Raw genomic sequence first — 18,316 nt, 5'->3', positions numbered from 1 at the left:
CCCAGATGCCTGGACTGGCAGCTGTCTCAGCCTCTCAGTGAGCTGCTGAGACCCGGAGCCAGCGGCTCCTGCCCCCTCCACTCCAGTGAGCACTGGGGAGAAAGAGCAGAGTGTGGCGACTGATAGTCACCGACTCTCTGCTCAGTGCAGATCGAGAACTGTTTTAGAAGTGGCAGGGGACAAATGTAGCATTGGTTCAATGCTGCATCCAGCTAGCTGAGTATACATATTTTATTTTTGTTTATTCCAAAACTTCTCTTTTAAATATTGACCATAGATGTGCTTAACCTTTTGATTTTATGATTGTCTTTATTGTAGACAGCCAACACCATATTAATCAGCTCATGGCAAACATGGCAGGGGTGGACCTACAGGGGTCACAATTGCAATCCGGCCTTGTGCTGCAGAGGATCCATGCACCCCCCCACCCCATATGCTTAGATAGAAGGAGCACCTGCACATAGATAAACCGATCTCTTCATGTTCCTCCTGCAGCCGCTGCAGGAGGAACATAGAGAGATTGATACCTCTATATGCGGCTGCCCCTCCTAGCCACCATTTTTCTGCTGTCCCTCGGGTGCTCTCCAGCCCCCCTGTGCTCTGTCCTGGTCCCCCTCTCATCCACAGCATCTCTGTCTGGTTCCCCCCTTCCTTCCCTTCTCCCGTCAGCTGCTGCAGGATGTTTCAGGAGACCCTTTCTGAATAGACACAGTAAGTGATCTGTACCAATCACCAACTCTGTCCACTCATTAATGAAACACAGTAAACTGTGTTTACTATGTTTCAGTTTATGAATGGATGGGAAGCTCTTTATAGAGCTATTCCTGTCCATTCATTCTGTGTAGCTATGGCTGTAGAACAGGAGATTGAGGGCTGTGTCCTCAATCTCCTTTCTCTGTCTCAAAGTTGAGATGTCAGGGTTCTGTTTAGACCAGGAGTGGACTGACAACTCATAGGGTCCCCAGGCAATAGGGGATCATGGGGTCGTGTCTTTGCCCAAACTAAAAAAAACCTATGAAAAAGGTACCAGGGGCATCTCATGGGGCCCCCTACTGACCATGGGCCCTCGGGCAGTGCCCAAGTTTCCAAATGGTCAGTCCGCCCCTGGTTTAGACCCCTGATATCCCACCAAAGCCCCCCAATGGGGCTCCAAGAAAAAAAAAAAAGAAGAAAAAGAATAAATAACAAAAAGAAAATATACTGACACCAGTGCGGAACTACAAGGGTCACAAAGGTCGCGCTTGTAACCAGGCCCCCCTGGCGTTCTGTCACTGGGCTCGGAGGGAAGGGTCAGAGGGTCCCTTCATGGTTTCTTGCACTACAGAGGGAAACTATTTGGGGTGGTACTTATTTCAGATGATTGCAAAATGACCAAACAGTGTGACCAGTGGGGAAAATGAATAGAATTCTAGGGACCCAGAAGGTACTAGTTATGCCACTGAACCATACATTTGTTCTAAATTTAATAGCTAGCCTGCTTTTTATATATGTAGTCCACTCGCGATAAATTGTGCGGCAAACTGCATAGCGCCGATCTTGTCACCCAAAAAAGAGCCGCTTGTTTTGAGGTGGCAAGCTTTGCACGATGTGGTTTACATGGCAGAATCGCACCATGTTTTAGGTGTCACTGTAAATTAATGACACCTGAACAAGCAGGGTGCGATTTGTCAGTTTTGCAGAGCGTTTTGGGATTGCAGGCAGAATCAAAGATGTGAATGGAGCCTGATAGGAAGACAGTTTGCTAAAGCACAATGTTTTATAAACAAAGTTTTTTTCCCTTTATTTACTAAAATAACATTTCCATTTTTTTTGTCTCAGTGCTGCTGATTGTTTCAACAATGGCTGCATGTCATTACTCAGAGTGGGCTTCCCGAAGGTGGCAGCGGCAGACCATGCCTGTGCAATGAGTATCTGGGAAATCACTTATAGTTTCTACTATGACTGACAATTCCAGAGAGCACTATGAGACCAAGACAAAGAGGGAGATTTACCAAAATTGGAGCATGCAAAATCTGGTGCAGCTTCCAGGTTTAAGCCCTGGTTCACACTGGATCGACTTTAAATCGTGCAACTTCACTTGAAGTCACATGATTTCAAAGTCAGATGGCAGTGTGACTTTGGGTGCAACTTCATAGACATCTGTGCAACCTCATGCACAGATGTTTATGCAAATCGCACCCAAAATCAGGAAATATAGTGCAGGAACTACTGATTAGAACAGTTCCATTGCTGGCAATGTGAACAGTCAAATCACATGACAATTCACATCACTGTGAACCTGGGATTATTGTCAAAGCTTAACTGAACAAACTGGAGTTGGAAGCTGATTGGCTACCATGCACAGCTGCACCAGATCCTGAGTGATCCAGTTTTAGTAAATCTTCTCCATTGCGTTGTAACTCTGTAAGAGAAACTGCATCAACAAGGACTTTCATGGTATTGCTAGATATTATTTTAAAGTAAAGCTGCAGATTAAAAATATGAAAATTAAATTTGGAATGAAAATGTTAGATCATGGTAGGAAAGATAAAGTGTAACAATAGACTGGAAATAGTTCCCTATATGCCCATTTTTAATAAAATATTCAGGCTTGCTGTGAACTTTATAAACGTGATTGGTGAAGTGTTGCAGAGATGGTTGTTCTTCTGGAAGGTTCTCCTCTCTCCACAGAGAAATGCTGGAGCTCTTTCAGTGACCGTTGGGTTCTTGGTTACCTCCCTGGCTTAAGGCCCTTCTCCCTCAATCGCTCATTTTGGCCAGGCGGCCTGCTCTAGGAAAATTCCTGGTGGTTCCAAACTTCTTCCATTTACGGATGATGGAGGCCACTGTGCTCATTGAAACCTTCAATGTTGCAGAAATTTTCCGTAACTTTCCCCAGATCTGTGCCTTGATACAATCCTGTCTCGGAGGTCTACAGACAATTCCTTAGACTTCAAGGCTTGGTTTATGCTCTGACACACACTATTAAATGTGAGACCTTATATAGACAGGTTTATGCCTTTCCTAATCATGTCCAATCAACTGAATTTCCCACAGGTGGACTCCAATCAAACCTGCCATTTGCTGTTGCTTCCTCCTCTCTTGCATCCCTGCTGCAGCCTGAGATTGTATAGATCGTTTGTTGCCACATCTATTGCACATGCTGTTTTCCATTCCCATGTAAGTAGTTTATTTCCTTTTTTGCTTCTAGGTAGCCCACAACTATAGAGTCATACATGCGGGCGTACACACAGTTTTTATCTCCACCTACACCATGGTAATGCACAAAAAAATTATACATTTGTTGACCAATAAATATTTATATGAAGCTGTAAAATGTTTTTTTTTTTTTTTTGCGGTTTATTAGTTATTTATCAGCGTGTGGCACAAACTCATAGTGCAGATGTCCTTTGCTGTCAGCAGAGTATTAGGAGATCCTCTCAGCGATCTTTCCCTTTGGACGGCTAAGAACATGTAAAGATCACATGACTGCTGGACAGAGCTAACAAAATAAGGTAGCTAATGGATTTATTTTTAAAGAAATAAAACACAGTGCCACAGTATGTATTAGGAGAATGAATAATGGCACTAAACGCTTCTGTTTTATGTACTTTAAGGCTAGGTTCACATCTGTGTGGGTGATGGCCGGCCACTGTGGGACCACCTGTTCCTGTAGGGGCAACCACCTGCACAGAAAAATGTGCAGGTGCCATTAATCCTAATGACACACCACAGGCACTGGAAATCGATCCTGCACTGTGTTTGCGGCTCCCTTGCAAGCTGCAATTCCACAAATGGTGCAGAGACCTTTTCCATGCATTTTAGGAGGCACAGCAACCTTCTACAATGAACAGGCTTGCTTTGCCCACTCAAAATGTGGCTCACTGAGGCACATCAGTGTGAACCTACCCTAAAGTACAAGTACAGGCAAAAGTTTTCTTTCCCATTTTGGGAGGGTCATATCCTCTGTTACATTTTTTGGCCATCTCGGTCTCATAGGGGAGATTTACCTTCACATCCTGTCCCATAGCCAAAACAGGAAATCCCTGTCAATAAAGGGAATCTTGTGGGGCCCCCAGGTCATCAGAACTAGTGTCTCCACTGTTCTGGGGACAACCCAAAATTTAGGGCATGCACTTTCAGTGATAACAGTAAACAGGACAAATATAGAAGGTTCCAATCCACTGTATCCAAAACTAAAAAAAAGTTTTTCCTTTAGTTATGCTGACATATTGGGTATTTATTTATAAGCAACCTCCGCTTATATATTTTTCCCCAAAATTGGTTAATATGTTGCAGATGTGTGCAATAAAATTAAGAGTATTTTTCCCTGAAAGTTTGTGCTTGGTAAAAAGTTGTTCAAACCTCACAACATAAAAAAAAAATTGGAGCCACCATTTTATTTTCCAGGGTCATCACTTTCAGAAAAACACACATCATGCTTTATCTAATCTTCAGACCTAAAGGTTAGATACCAGAGTGTGGTTGGAAATGAGGTTCATTAGGAACATAGACCAGTCCCCAATGTTGTCCCCCGAGGCTCTGTACTAGATCCTGTTCTATTTAATCTATATGGGATATAGCTAAAGGTTTGTTGGGTAAGGTATGTCTTTTTGCTGGAAATACAAAGGTGTGCAATAGGGTTGATACCCCTGGAGGGGTCTGTGACATGGAACATTGGCAGTGCAGGAAGATTGATCAAAGCAGTGGAAACTGCAGTTCAATGTTTCTAAATGTAAAATAATACCCCTAGGGAAAAAGAATCCATTGAGAGAGTACAACATTGGGGGTACAGTGTTGGTCAGCACTACAGAGGGAAACTATTTGGGGTGGTACTTATTTCAGATGATTGCAAAATGAGCAAACAGTGTGACCAGTGGGGAAAATGAATAGAATTCTAGGATGCATCACTAGAGGGATCACCAGCAGGAGAAAAGAGGTCCTGATCCCCCTATATAGATCTTTCGACTAGGTTCACAACATCATTGCGGATTGTGCTTTCACAGAGCGTTTTTGCCAATAGGAGAGTATTTTGATGCCACTTTGGATGGGTGCAACTTTGATGCTACTTGAGTGCCAGAGAGTTGTATCCAAGTCAGACCCATCCAAAGTCACACTACATAAACAGAGCTGTCATACTTTCCTATTCACAAAAAAAAAAAAAGTAAAAATGCAACAGTTGTTTTTGGTGCGGGTCCATTGATGTCTATTACACAAAAAAATGCAATCTGCTGTGGGAAAAAAAGTCCCTGACCCTTTCAAAAAACACACTGGCATAAAACGCGCAGATGTGAACTAGATCCACAGGAAATCATGTTAAATTATTATTATACAGGATTATAGCGCCAACAGTTTGCTCAGTGCTTTACAATATAAAGGGGGACAGTACAAATACTATACATTTCAGTACAGAAGGAATGTGAGGGCCCTGCTCATGGAGCTTACAATCTAAAGGAAGGGGGAGGTGATACAAAGGTTGATAGCTGTGGGGGATGATCTGGTGCAGGTGATTCAAGTACAGTTCTTAGGTGGAGGTGGGGTAGGCTTCCTTGAAGAAGTGAATTTTCAAAGATCGCCTAAAGGCAGACAGGGTGGGGGCTGACCAGACATACTTTGGTAGGGAGTTCCACATGGGAGACGCTCTGGAGAAGTCCTGGAGGCAAGCGTGGGAGGAAGATATCATGGGAGGAGCAGAGTGGGCGATATCTGCAGATGAGGTTGGCAATGTAGCTAGTGGCAGTGTTGTGGATGGCTTTGTAAGCTGTGGTTAGTATTTTAAATTTTATACGGAGGGTTAATGGAAGCCAATGAAGGGATTGGCAGAGAGGGGCAGCAGTTGCTGATCGGTTGGTAAGGTGTACGAGTCTAGCGGCAGCATTCATAACAGACAGAAGGGGGGATAGCCTGTGTAATGGTAGACCAGTGAGGGAGTTGCAGTAATATGGGTGGGATATAACCAAGGCGTGGATAAGTTGTTTTGTGGTGTCATTGGTCAGGGAGGGGCAGATTTTGGAAGCGTTCCAGAGATTGAGGCTGCAGGATTTGGCAAGTGATTGGATGTGGGGCCCAAAGGAGAGGTCAGAGTCTAGGATTACACCTAGCACCCTGGCATGAGGGGAAGGACCAATGGTTGTGCTGCTGATCTTAATGGTAAAGTCATGAGTAAAATGGACTGTAGTGCATATCTGCAAACTAGAAAACACACTGAAATACGGATTGCCAGAGAAGCATGATTTGTCACTCCAGAGAACATGTCTCCACTGCTCTAGAGTCCAGTGGCAGCATACTTTACACCACTGCAGCCAATGCTTTGCATTGCACTTGGTGATATAAGGCTTGGATGCAGCTGCTTGGCCATGGAAACCCATTCCACGAAACTCTCTACGCACTGTTGTTGTGCTAATCTGAAGGTTACATGAAGTTTGGAGGTCTTTAGCTATTGACTGTGTGACAGTGGTGACTTCTGCAGATTATGGTGTGGGGTGTTTTTCAGAGGTTGGGCTTGGCCCCCTAGTTCCAGTGAAAGGAACTCTTAGGGTGTCAGCATCCCAAGACAATTTCTTGCTCCCAACTTTATGGGAATAGTTTGGGGATGGCCCCTTCCTGTTCCAACATGACTGCACACCAGTGCACAAAGCAAGGTCCATAAAGACATGGATGAGAGAGTTTGGGGTAGAGGAACTTGACTGGCCTGTACAGAGTCCTGACCTCAACCCAATAGAACACCTTTGGGATGAATTAGAGCGGAGACTGCACCAGGCCTTGTCATCTGACATCAGAGCCTGACCTCACAAATGCACTTCTGGAAGAACGGTCAAACATTCCCAGCACTTTTGGCAACATGGTGCAGAACCTTGGATGGCCCACTAGATTTTTCTGTTGTCACTTCTTTTCTAAAATGTTTTTTTGGCAAAACCCTCCCCGGCAACAAAAGGTTAACACTGCGGGGGTGAATGTCTGTGAAGCGCCGCTGGAAATGTAATTCCGAAGGCTGGGACACCAGCTCAGCACACTCCCGCAATGGCGTATAGATTGTAATGGAGGAGTCCGGTGCTCCGGGTGTCACCTCCATCGCCTGACCCTATGCAGCCTCGCAGAGCCCGGGCCGCGCACCCTTCCCCGCCTGTCTCCTCACATCCTCCGCCCCGACATAAACCTCCCGGGTCACACAAAGCTGCTGCCCCTCGTCCAGCTACACCTCCTGCCGCCATAGGCGTGGCCTACAGTCTCAGCAACAACGTCGGGTCGCGGCGCCCTCCCTATGGGTGTGCTCGGCGACCTCTCGCGCGAAAGGGGCGGAGATCCCGGTCGGATCAGTGGGCGTGTCTCCGGCCGCGCCGGAAGCGCTGTCCTCCTCTCGGTCCGGATCTTGCTGCGGCCTTGTGTGTACGGTGAAGCCTGGAGCTGGAGTAGTCGCCTGCGCGAAGTCGGTGCTTGGGGGGAGGGCGAAGGGATGGGGGGGAGCCTGGGCCCCGTGTGACCCCCACCTCCAGGGAGCCGTTGTGGCATAGGACAAGATGGAGGACACTTAAGGCCAGAGAGAGGGTGAGTGAGAGGCACACCGAGTGTTTATGTGCGGGGGAGTCCGGGGATGTGTGGATGGAGGCTGTGTACACGGAGCGGGGGGGATTCCCTCACATCAGTCTTCATTGTTGCTGGACGTCCCCAGCATTCTCCTGTACACACCATGTTGTGTGTTGCTGTGTGCGGAGACCTCCTGGCTGAGGAGGAGGGAGGCACACAGCCCCTTGTTGTCCTCCAGGAAGGTAAACAGCTTTGTTACCAGGGAGGCCCATTCACTCCAGTCTGCTGGGAAACACATTATGTATTTTTTTTTATACTGCTTATCGCACGTTTGATGCAGCTTTATTGCCTTGCGTCGAAATTTCATGCGTTTCGCATTGTTTTTTTTTCTCCTGGTTGTTTTGGAAAAATATATCACGGCTGAAAAAACACACTTAGGCCGGGTTCATACTGCTACGCTGCGATTGGCTGTAGGTGCACTTTACACATTTTCAGCTGCGAGCCCATTGACATCTATTAGGTCGCATGTTTTCTGAAAGCACAACAAAGATGCGGCCTGCGGGACGTTCGATTCGCTTTCAGAAAAGTTGTGACCTACTATAAGTCTATGGGAATGCAGCTAAAAAAACATGGATACATGCATAGGAACTGTGCGTACACCCGCGCTAAGCCCAAAACGCAAGTGTCAACCAGCCTTATGCCCTACATGGTTCAAATTCCAAACGATTTTTCGTCCGAAAATCGGAAACGTTCACTCGGTAATCCGATGGTGACATCATTGATTTTGAAAATCGGCCGACCAAGTCATAAAGCTCACCGCATATAACATGCTAAACTTCTGTTCCTTCTAGGTCACGGCTCATGCGCATATTCTTTTCGGAAAAACGATCGTAAGATTTGACCATCATTGAGTCGAAAATTGGTAATTTTTCACGAGTGTTCCAACATGCCCGATCACCGAAAAGGGGAGGAACCACAAAAATCAGCCGGTGCCATTGACCCACTAACAGCGAAAATTGGCCGATTATTCTTGGGTCCGATTTTCGGATGAAAAATCGGTCGATTTTAGACACATGTATGGCCGGCCTTAGGCCCCGTTTATTTTGTTTCATCAGTTCAGTCACATTTTTTTCAAAGAAATAACGTAAGAATTTTACATCAGTTTTTCATCAGATTACCATCACTTTTTACATCCACTAGCAATGCAAAAACGGACCATTTTCTTCTTCCTTTTTGTTTTTTTTAACAGGACAAAAGTTTTTGATCCATTTCAAAAAACAGATGTTGATGGATACGGATATAAACGGATGATCATCCGGTTTTCCATAGAGGTGCATTGATGTCCGTTTTTTTTTTTTCTTTTATTCGTCAACAGATGGATGAAAAATGGACAAATGGTTAACAAGTATGAAAGGGGCCTAAGGCGCCAGGTGTGTTTCCATTGGTTATAATGGAAGATGCAGGACTTCTTAAAATCTGAGTGCACCAATGTGAGCAGTTGGGCCGGGAAAGACTAGTGCACCTGCGATTTTTTTTTTTTTCCAATTTTCAATGTTTTTTAGTGTAGTTGTGTGTTTTTATGCTTCACTTTTTTTTTTTTTTTTTGTAGGAGACTCGATTTTATACACACAACTCCACGAAAAAAACACGTATGCGCGTTTTTCTTGCATTTTCAACCCTGTCACTTGGGAACAAATTGAAAGGTGACTCAAACAATGCACTTAAACGCAGAGTGCATCTTTGGTGTGTTTTCATTGACTGTGATAGAATGTGCGTGTTTTGGGGTGTTTTTCATACAGGGCACTAAAGATGCGACAGGATCTTTCAAAAACGCAGCACACTGCATAAAAATGCTTCGCACAGGTGTGACCTGTCGGACTAGGTCCTCACTAGTGCGGCTTTGCCTGGATTCAATTTTTCAGTGCGTTCTTGATGTATTTCTCATGGGTTTTTTTTTTTTTTGCAGGGGTAGATCTAATTTTATACACAAATCTCTACCAAAACCACATTAAAAATGCATGCACACCTCCTAGAGCCATGTTTGAAACGCACTGCAGCACACCAAAGTAGCACATGTACCTTTTGCAAAAGCTTGCTGCATTGATGTGAATGGGCACCATGGAAAATTATGTGATTTCCAGTTGCTTCTGCAATCATGCTAGTGTGTAAAACGCCTAAGATAGGATTTATAGAGGACTATCATGCGCTTTTGCTGTGCTGGGAAGGTGCTTTTTAGCACGGTAAAAGAGCATCGGTGTGAACAAGGTCTGAGATGGCTTGCTATGTGATCTGCCTCTTTGGATCTTTTAGTTATGTGTACTTTGTTTATACATCATCTGAATGCTCACAAGCATAAGGATAGCAATCTTTATTAATAAAGCCCAGGCTCAAACCAGTTCAATCACACGATTGTGGTCTGTGAGTTCGGTTTTGTAGCGCAATTTTATTTTGGCCAATATATAGCAATATCTGCTGTGACATCGTTGTTGCTAGGATGAAAAGCCTGGTACATGCTTTTCCCTGCGCTCCCATTGAAGTGTATGGGACCAAAAGAAGTGAGTGCAGCTTTTCAGAAAATTGCAGCAGATGTGAATGGGCACCATAGAGAATAACGTGATTTCTGTTGTTGCGCATGACAGCAGGCGCACAACCAGTCACATTAGTGTGAGCGGGGCATATAGCTGTGGGGGAGTGTACAGCTGGATATACACTACTAGGATTCTGTTTGACATTTCTCATTGTAAGAATGCTCCTTCTTCCTTCTTCTTCTTTTTTTTTTTTTTTTTTTTTTAATCATTAGCGGGGTCAACTCGCTGTTTATTTACAACTACAGTGATGAGAAAAACTAAAATGAGCAGGAAGAAAATTTTATTTTCAAATGTACAAATTTCTAATGGTGTTTGTGGTTTTTGTTTGGTAAACTCCGTTCCTTCCAAGACTAAGGCTAGGTTCACATATGTGCAGCTGCGGATCCGCACGAAAATCCTTGCAGCTGCACCACCCACACAGTGGAATGCGGACCCGCGGGCGGGTGCCATTAGTTTTAATGGCACTCTGCCTGCACTAGAAAACGCCACCATACTGGAAACTGAGGTTTCCTGTGCAGTCTGCGTTTTAAGAAGAAGTGTAGGGACTTCTTCCCTGCGTGTCACTGGGCACTGGAGCCCATTTGTGCCCGCACGGCCACATATTTGTGAACCAGGGGTGAATGTTAAAAGTAACAAAATCTTGCACTACTTTTGAATGCCATTCAGATTTTATTCATGAAATTCTACTATTGTATATCCAGCTTACTTCTGAAATGTTATAGGACTCCTCTGGAAAGTATTGTTAGCTTGTGTTGTGTTTTCTGTTTTCTCGTCACTCTCTCTGAATTGTTGTGCCGAACTGTTAGATGTGATTTCATACATAGTGGTAAAGGGTACAGCCTGTTAAGTCTTTTTATTTCTTTTGTACAATTGTTTCCTTTTGCCAAAGAGTTAGGGTTACATTCACACCTGATCATTTCATGAAAGCATGCAAAATCATATGTTTTAGCATGCATTTATGAAATGTGCGTAAAACGCGTGTCACGCTTCTAGTGCCATTTTTTGTTTATGCCTCTCCAAACGCAGCAACCCTGGAGAAATGCTGTACAAATGCATCAAAACACACTGAGCTACTTTGGCATGTTTAGGGTAGCCCATTGAAATGAATGGGCTGCCATATGTGTTTAGCGTAAAAATGCACAAATTTACATGCATTTAAGAAATTCTCAGATGTGAATGTGGCATAAAGCATGTCTAAACCCAAGAACAAAAAGAACCTGACCATACTCCAATGGTAGAGTTTTGGAACATGTGTGTTGATTTTTCTTTTTTGTCTAAGTGGTTAGTGGGTTAATGTTTGTTTTTCAACTGTAGTGAATGTAGTCTTCCTTATTGAAAAATCATAGGTGTTGTAATGCGCATGTTCTAGGCATAAAAGAAACCTGTTTAATATGTCTGGGATTCAATTCAAGTAGCAGGTCTGGACGAAGTTAAGGGTTTTCAAACAAAACTAGTTGAATCAGTGATGGCAAGACAGAAATATTCTGATGATGATTTTATGAAATTTCCATATGAACGTTTGAAATTCTGCTGGTGTATGGCCAGCTTTATTCACAGTATACATGTGTCAGTATATAGGATCTGTATAATTGTTTACTATATAATATACACAGGATCACTATATGTACAGTTTTCAGACCTTTTAAATTTGGACATTCAATAAAGGAATACTTGTTCCTGCCGTGAAGGTCCTTTTTGGGAGCTCTTCTTGTTATAGGGTGACAGTGCTTGGACATCGGATGTGCTGTTGTGTTATCTTGTCACTATCGGGAGACCTGCTCTGAGATTGCCATGCAGCCATCTATGTAATTCATACATTTACAGGTGAAACTCAAAAAATTTGAATATCATGCAGAAGTTCATTTATTTCAGTAATGCAACTTAAAAGGTGAAACTAATATATGAGATAGACTCATTACATGCAAAGCAAGATAGTTCAAGCCGTGATTTGAATAATTGTCATGATTATGGCTTACAGCTCATGAAAACCCCAAATCCACAATCTCAGAACATTCGAATATTGTGAAAAGGTGCAATATTCTCGGCTCGAAGTGTCCCACACTAATCAGCTAATTAAGTCATAACACCTGCAAAGGGTTCCTGAGCCTTTAAATTATTATTATACAGTCTCCTAGATTGTAAGCTCGAAAGAACAGGGCCCTCGAACCCCTCGTGTATTGTTTTGTTACTGTATTGTCTCATGTACTGTCCCCCACTATAATGTACAGCGCTGAGCAAACCTTCTGGCGCTATATAAATGGTCTCTCAGTCTGGTTCAGTAGGAATCACAATCATGGGAAAGACTGCTGACCTGACAGTTGTGCAGAAAACCATCATTGACACGCTCCATAAGGAGGGAAAGCCTCAAAAGGTAATTGCAAAAGAAGATGAATATGTTCCCAAAGTGCTGTATCAAAGCACATTAATAGAAAGTTATGTGGAAGGGAAAAGTGTGGAAGAAAAAGGTGCACAAGCAGCAGGGATGAAAGCAACCTGGAGAGGATTGTCAGGAAAAGGCCATTCAAAAGTGTTGGGAACTTTCACAAGGAGTGGACTGAGGCTGGAGTCAGTGCATCAAGAACCACCACACACAGACATGGGCTTGGTCTTCAAATGTCGTATTCCTCTTGTCAAGCCGCTCCTGAACAACAATGTCAGAAGCGTCTTACCTGGGCTAAAGAAAAACAGACCTGTTCTGTTGCTCAGTGGTCCAAAGTCCTCTTTTCTGATGAGAGCAACTTTTGCATCTCATTTGGAAACCAAGGACCCAGAGTATGGAGGAAGAATGGAGAGGCACACACTGCAAGATGCTTGAAGTCCAGTGTGAAGTTTCCACAGTCTGTGTTGATTTGGGGAGCCATGTCATCTGCTGGTGTTGGTCCACTGTGCTTCATTAAGTCCAGGGTCAACGCAGCCGTCTACCAGGAGATTTTGGAGCACTTCATGCTTCCTTCCGCAGACGAGCTTTATGGGGATGCTGACTTCATTTTCCAGCTGGACTTAGCACTTGCCCACACTGCCAAAAGCACCAAAACCTGGTTCAATGACCGTGGGATTACTGTGCTTGATTGGCCAGCAAACTCGCCTGACCAGAACCCCATAGAGAATCTATGGGGCATTGCCAAGAGAAAGATGAGAGAGATGAGACCGAACAATGCAGAAGAGCTGAAGGCCGCTATTGAAGCATCCTTGTCTTCCATAACACCTCAGCAGTGCCACAGGCTGATAGCTTCCATGCCACGCTGCATTGAGGCAGTAATTGCTGCAAAAGGGGCCCAAACCAAGTACAGAGTACATATGCATGCTTATACTTTTCAGAGGTCCGATATTGTTCTATGTACAATCCTTGTTTTATTGATTGCATGTAATATTCTAATTTTCTGAGATTGTGGATTTGGGGTTTTCATGATCTCTTATATTAGTTTCACCTTTTTAAGTTGCATTACTGAAATAAATGAACTTTTGCACGATATTCTAATTTTTCGAGTTTCACCTGTATTTAGACAGGAGGTGACAGTATAGAGGCTGTGGGGTGTATGTGTACTTTAAGATAACTTGCTGAATCTGAGACATTTTATTGTCCTAAGTAGTCAACAAGTGTTGTGTTAGTTGGTGATGTGGATAAGCTAATCCCAGTCTGGGTTCACACTGCGCAGTGCGGGACTCCGCATGTAATTAGCACAGGAATTGGACCGCATTCTTGTGTGAATTACATGCAAATGTCTGTGTGGTGCGATTTGAGCCATACATTTTGTATATCTCAAATCACATTTCATCTGCACCAAAAAGGTGCAGGACCCTTTTTAAAATCTGCCCCTGAATCACATCGTATGGGGGTTCTCACCCATGCAGTGTGATTTCTGCCAATCACATCATGTTTTGCATTCTGTTTCGGGGTTTCATTAATTTGTCATCAATACCCACACGATGCGATTGTAATGTGGTGCAGGAAATTCACAGGATTTGCAACGTTTCTCGCACTGCATTGGTGTGAACCTGGGTTGAACCCAGCAGGCTGAACGAAAAAGATGGCTCAGGAGGAGCCGCTGTACTATTTACTATTTATGCAATGTTAGTACAGTAATTTCCCCTCCCAACCCCAGCTGTGCTGTTGTGTTCTGATGGGGAGGGGCAGAACGTTGCGACTGCACCCCACCCTAACCCTTCCAACCTCCAGAACACTCCGATCAGTGCTTTCAGCCATTGGCTGAGAAGGCTGATTGGGAGCCGATCTGCAGACCTTTTTCGGTCATGCTTCTTTGACAGAATGGCCAGCTTCTGTTGGACCGTCTGCCCTACATACGGGCTGAATGTCAGGCAGTTTCTATTGGAGCGGCCGATTCTGCCCGATCTTCAGCCCTCATGTACTAGGCTTAAGGTTGTTTGGTTGATACAACATATATGTGTATGCTTGTATAACAATTGAGGTTTTTCTGAATGTCAAAATGCATTGCATCCTGGGAAGACCCTCACCCTCATGTGGGATAATTGCTTGTTTTTGTTTGAGGGTTTTGAATGATTTTCTTGGCAATAGCCTATTGCTGAAGCAACCTTTTAGCTGCAGATCGCAATATTGTTGATGAAACTGAGGCTGTCTGGAAAACTAAATGAGAAGCCCACCAGGTCAGCAGGAAAAGACAATAGTGTGTAAATCATTTTTTACAGTCAGTTGAATGATGGAGAATTAACATTTTCTTTGTATGGATGTACATAAACGGAGTCTGTGAGGTACTGTATGTTAGAATCCTAATTACATTTGAACCTTGACCTAAGCCCAATGATGTAAACATCGTTCAATAGAAGACTTGATTGGTTGCAAAGAGAAAAAAACAGCTGCTAGAGATCTTTTCGTGGTTTTTGTATGTCTTTGCCTGGATAACTAGTTTATCTGTTATAGGTTCCTGTCTGGATGCAGTCTAAAGTTCACATTTTAAAATATTCCTGCAGGAACCCACTCTAATGCTTAGTACACATGATGAGAAAATCGGACTAAAAATTGCTTTCAGAGCAATCGTCTGATCATTGGTACACCACTTTCGAGAGCTGATCAGGACCGTCCATGCGAAATGACAAGCACAAAAATTTTTTCTCATAAGATAACAGAACAAATGATTTTTGTATAATTCGTATTTGTACGTAAAAAACGAATGACCAAGACTGCACATGCTTGGAAACGAAATAATACAATACATTAAATCACTTCCGAATTTGCTTTCTGTCTTATGAAAAGTTTTGCAGCTTTATAAACATGTTTCTTTTTGATACAAGACTAGCATCTCACATCAGAGGTTTCCCCACTGTCAGAATACACTGATCACTGCTGCTGATTATAGCAAGCAGTGCTGATGGTACACAAAACTCCAACAGGCTAGTTGTACTGAAGTTGATCTATCAACTTCAGTACAACCAGCCTGCCCATAGATGGATCGAATTTTTGAATCTCAATTTTTCTATGGCTGGCTTAATGCATTTCTCTACTCTATAAAGTAAGTTACTGTAGGATTGTTTGCCAGAAAGAGCTAAATCATCTGATCTGCCAGCCCTGTGATAGTAGTATTACATGTCAGTAGAAGCACTGCCTTTGATATGTGAGGGTATCTGAGGCTTTTTTTTTTTTTGTTATAGCTGGCTGCCTCTTAAGATGAACTCTTGTAACATGTCACATAGTGTGGATAACTGCGGCTTGGTGGTTGTGAATGTGAGCTGAATCTTGGGGGTAACTAAACACTTGTCTTTGACAATGGCAGGGTATGTAGGACAGTGCCATTGGTAAAAGTTATTTACACCTCTGTTACAGTTTTGTTAATCAGCATGAAGTATATATTCGTGTACTTCATTTTTTTGTGCCCTTATTTTTCTATAACCAATTTATAACCGTCCACCTGCAATGTACTATGGATGGGTGGCCACTGTAGGTGAAGCGACATTCATGTACATCGCTGCCTACTTGTGGGTTTTGGGTGTGCTTGTGCAGGCCCCCAGCTGGCACTCGCTGTAATTATACACAGCAGGAGCCTGTCAGCAAATCCTGGCCAGTGATTCACAGACGGGACCTGCTGATCGGCTGTGTACAATCACAGCCCAGAGCTCTGTGTTCATAAACAACACAGCACTCTGTACAGATGGTTTAGTAAAAGCAGCACACTTTACATACATTACACATAGTTAGGCACACATTTAGCCCCTTGATCGCCCTAGATGTTAACCCCTTCCCAGCCAATGTCATTAGTACAGTGACCACAAATAGTATTATGTCACTGGTAATCTTGGTGGCAGGGTGGATTTGATTTAAATAGTGAAAAGGCTCAATTTCATTCATAATTTTTAAAACGCAACTGTCATCTCTGTCCCACAGCGGCTCCTCCTCTAACCCGCTGTTGACTCACCGACAGTCCCATTCACTTTAATGGGACAGCTGGTGATGTGGCAGTGACACAACAAGGTGAGGGACGTGGCAACAGCAGGTGAGTGGATGCCCGCTAACAGGCGCTGCCATGATGGATCTAAAATGACAGGTGCGCTTTAAATGTAAAAAAAAAATCAATTTTTATCCGCTCTGGTTAGTGGCAGCGTCAGATCCCCCCCCCCCCCATTATAAGTCACTGATTGCTGCCATTAGTAGTATTTAAAAATAAAATAATAATTCCAGTGTATATATCATAGTTTAAGTGCTATAACAGCTATAGCTGTGCAATATGCTGCAGCATTTTTTGAGCTTAAAGGATGTTTTCACCTTTGGGCACATGTTACATGTTCCACCCGTTTTTAGAGTGGAACATGTAACATGTTCCCATAGCCACAGACGCTGTCCCCCTCCCTCTGACAGATAGTACGGGTAATTCATTGAAGCTTCCTGTCAGAATATCTGCTTGTTCTTACCGTACATCCCGTACAGCTAGCAGATATTCTGACAGGTCTGCAGGAGACCTGCATGGCATCAGCAATCTACTGATCGTTGGTACGATGCTTTCCAGGCTCCTGTAAAAAAAAAAAATATATGCACACTTTTTATCTGCAAAAAAAATTTGCATTTATAATTTTTATCCAAAAGGTGACCTTTATCTTTAAAAAAAAACGCTAGTGAGCATGGAGCCTAATAATGAGGGAGGGACATGGTGTGTTAAGTAGACCTTGCATTTACTGCAAGATCTTTAGGTGCTAATTTGGTGTCCCTATTTTTTATGTCCGTTTATAAAAGGGGTAGCAGTGTAATGTGGAGCCATAGCAGTTTTTTTATGTTTTTTTATTTTATGTTTAAGAAAAGGTTCAAAGAATTAAGCTGGCCTTACATTGCTGAAAATTTGGTTGAATCCTGCTTAATCAGCCAAAGTTCAAGCTGTGGTTGGCCCTGTCTACACCACCTGCCTCAACAAATTTTGATTGAATAGTGCAAAATTGTCTGTTGAATGCATCCAGTCAGATGTAGTTGCTGTTTTGGTATGCAGGCAGTCATGGGTGCTGCATCTGTCTGAATACAACGGTTGACAGGGGAGACATCCCCTTGATTGGCATGGATGGGGAATCCAGGGTTTTTCCATACACGTGACAAGAAAAATCTAAACATTTATGGCTAGTTTTAGACCTCGTTTACATGGTGTGTATCAATGTGTACATGGGCGTGCGAGGCCGTCTTTACTTGCACAGGGATTCATAGGTGTTCGTCCAGCCCTGTGCAGGCTGTCCCATTGATATAAGTTGGGATGCAGCAGCTGCCAATTTGACATCCATGTGGGTGCTGATGCGTGTCCCCAAACTCTGACAGTGTGAGTACGCAGTCCTGTTCATCTCCATGTGGATAATTACTGGCCCTTTATGGACATACTCTTTTTAGTAGACCCTGTTTAAACAAGGTCTTAGACACCCGTTTTTTTTTTTTTTTTTTTTTTTAATCGCTAGTGCAATAAAGCTCTTTTTTTCCTAGTCTCAAGTAATTCTGTAATGAGACTTGTAGCTGTTGCAATATGATGAAGTGTCACCGTGTGACAGCTAACAACTGAAAGATATTTTTCTTAATTTGAGACACTGCTGTTTTTAATTAGCTGAATATGAAGGTAACCATACTGTTTATTTTAATCCCATTCTGTTTGACTTGAACATATGTTTGAGGGTTCTTCAAAAGGTTTCTGCCTTTTTGCTAACATGTATAAAAGTGCAGAAACTTTTTGAAGAACCCTCATGTTCTATCAGTTTTCATTATAGAATGCCTTAACATTTCCCAGTATTTC

The 18,316-nt window shown here is 43.2% G+C and overlaps 1 protein-coding gene across 3 annotated transcripts in view; it reads left to right on the top strand.

The window, feature by feature from the left end:
• Window positions 1–7,279: 7,279 nt before the first annotated feature.
• Window positions 7,280–18,316, top strand: part of ZNF609 (zinc finger protein 609) — a 144,497-nt gene continuing 133,460 nt past the window's right edge. For all 3 annotated transcript variants that reach the window (XM_089663950.1, XM_089663951.1, XM_089663949.1), the window contains exon 1: window positions 7,280–7,524. The gene's annotated coding sequence lies outside the window, so the exon portion shown is untranslated. The remainder of the gene's footprint in view (window positions 7,525–18,316) is intronic.

This window comes from Staurois parvus, unplaced genomic scaffold, assembly GCF_062004578.1.
Source record: "Staurois parvus isolate SC_StPar_1 unplaced genomic scaffold, SC_StPar_1.0 ptg001805l, whole genome shotgun sequence".
Classification (NCBI taxonomy): Eukaryota; Metazoa; Chordata; class Amphibia; order Anura; family Ranidae; genus Staurois; species Staurois parvus.
This window is presented reverse-complemented; position numbering and strand designations above follow the sequence as displayed.